At 64.6% G+C, this 1,932-nt stretch overlaps 1 pseudogene; it reads right to left on the bottom strand.

Moving 5' to 3' along the window:
• Positions 1–321: 321 nt before the first annotated feature.
• Positions 322–1,186, bottom strand: LOC144243432 (protein shisa-9 pseudogene; annotated as a pseudogene).
• Positions 1,187–1,932: the final 746 nt, after the last annotated feature.

The raw sequence follows: 1,932 nt of genomic DNA, 5'->3' as shown, positions 1-1,932 counted from the left end.
CCAACCCCTGCAATGGGCATATGGTTCCGGAGGAGACCCTGGCCACTAGCAGGGAGAGGTGGCCACAGTGTAAAGGGGCAAAGGGTCCGGGTGGGAGGGAGGCAACCGAGATCCCAATTCCAGGGACTTGACAGCTCAGGGAGAGAGAGAGGCGGCTGCTCGAGGCAAGGCTTTTGTTCTTGCCCCCCACTCTCTGTCTCCACCTCACTCCGCTCACGCACTCCTTACCTCCCTCACACACGGCGGACTCACACATGTCCCCCACCCCTTTCGGCAGCCTGCCTTGTTAACCTAGAAACTAGGATCCGGAATCCTCCAAACCCAAGACTCGGGGGCCAGGGCTCCCGGGCCTTATTGTGTCTCAGATCCGCTTCAATCCTAGGCGGGAGGGGACGGCGAGAGGGTGAAGGCGGCAGAGACCACCCCTCACATACATACACGCGCTCAAATCCACCCCTGTACGGAGCCCAGCGCCCCCTCTCTGCCGAAGTTGGCTTCCTGGGCGACCTCCCCCAGCGGAGACGCAGGGATGGGGATGGGGAGCGCCATTGCCAGGGGAAAGGTGGAGAGGGAAGAGGAGGGAGAGCGGCGCCTGGAGGGGAGGCGACGGGGCGGGGGAGGCAGCCCACCTGGACATGTGCTCCCTTTGCTGCCGGTGAGCTTTCTCCAGCCCCAGCTTGGTGAAGATGCCTACAAGCACCATGACAGCCACCGCTCCACAGATGGTGTAAACGATCAGGTTGAGCTTGTCCTTCGTGAGGTCGTGCAAGGGGTCGTCCTTGAGCTCGGGTGGGCTTGCCAGTGTTGAGCCACAGAGTAGTGTCTTAGTTGGTGCAGGTGTTCTGGTTCAGTTGTCGCTTCTCAACTGTGCAGCAGAACTGGAAGCCACAAGTCCCGCAGCAGAAGATGAAGTCGCCCGAGCTGCGACAAAACCCAGTGGCCCATGACATGGAAGTAGCCCCGGCAGAAGTCCCGGGTGGGCGCCCGGGTTGGGGGTGCGTCGGAGACCCTCTGTGCCGTCGCCGGCCTCTCCGGAGGCAAACCCGGAGCGGTAGCCCAGCGCCGGCACTACCATGCTGCCCAGCTGCTCCGGCTGCCAAGGTCCAGCTGGTTCCTGCTCCCGGCACAGGCGTGCGAACACCTCCGTGAGCAAGCAGCGGAGGAACACCTGGAGGCCTCAGCGCATCATGTCTCCCAGTCCCGGCTCGGCCGCCCGGCCGCCACTGGAGCTGCTGCAGCCGCCTGTTGAGGTGCAGTCAAAGTTACTGAGGCTGCTGCCGGGGGCTGCGAGCCGCCGCGTGCCTCAAATGTGGAGAGCGGCACAGGGCGGTCGTGGTCAGCTGCCACTGCTCTCTGCTCAGCCCGCTTTCGCCTCCAGCGCACCGCGCTCTCCGGCCGGCCAGGAAGAAGCGCGTCTGGCCGGGCGTGGGGAGGATGAGCAGGGGCAAGTGCCTGGGTGCAGGACCGGAGGGGTAAGGGGGTAGGCGGGGGCCGGGGAGCAGGGGAGAGTCGGTCTGTCCGCGCCTGACCCTCGGCTGGCGGCTCCGGACTCGTCGCCCTGCGCTCGCTCGCAGGATCCTTCTCACTTGTTCAGCTCGCCAGGTGCGCTGGAGAGAGCGAAGCAACACTTGTGGAATGAAGGGAGGGCAAGAGGAAAGGGGGAGGAGGTGGAGGGCGGGCAGAGGAGGGAAGGGCGGGAGATCAAGAGGGGCAGAGGCGCGGAAGAGGCGACTCTGATGAAGACAAGTTGGGGGGCTTGGGGCGCTGAGTAGGCTGGCGAGAGGAGGGAGCTTTGGCAGCCGCCTAGGCTGAAGGCATCCCTCGGGTTTCCCAGCACCTGGAGAACAGCTGCAGGAATCCCAGCTCCCTCTTCTGGCGGGAGGCGTGGCTCAGACATGTTACCCGCGCAGAAGTGGCTTTGCGCCTGGCTTT

This window comes from Crocuta crocuta, unplaced genomic scaffold, assembly GCF_008692635.1.
Source record: "Crocuta crocuta isolate KB4526 unplaced genomic scaffold, BGI_CrCroc_1.0 scaffold10206, whole genome shotgun sequence".
Classification (NCBI taxonomy): domain Eukaryota; kingdom Metazoa; phylum Chordata; class Mammalia; order Carnivora; family Hyaenidae; genus Crocuta; species Crocuta crocuta.
The sequence above is the reverse complement of the archived record's forward strand: the minus strand, read 5'-3'. Positions and strand labels throughout refer to the sequence as shown.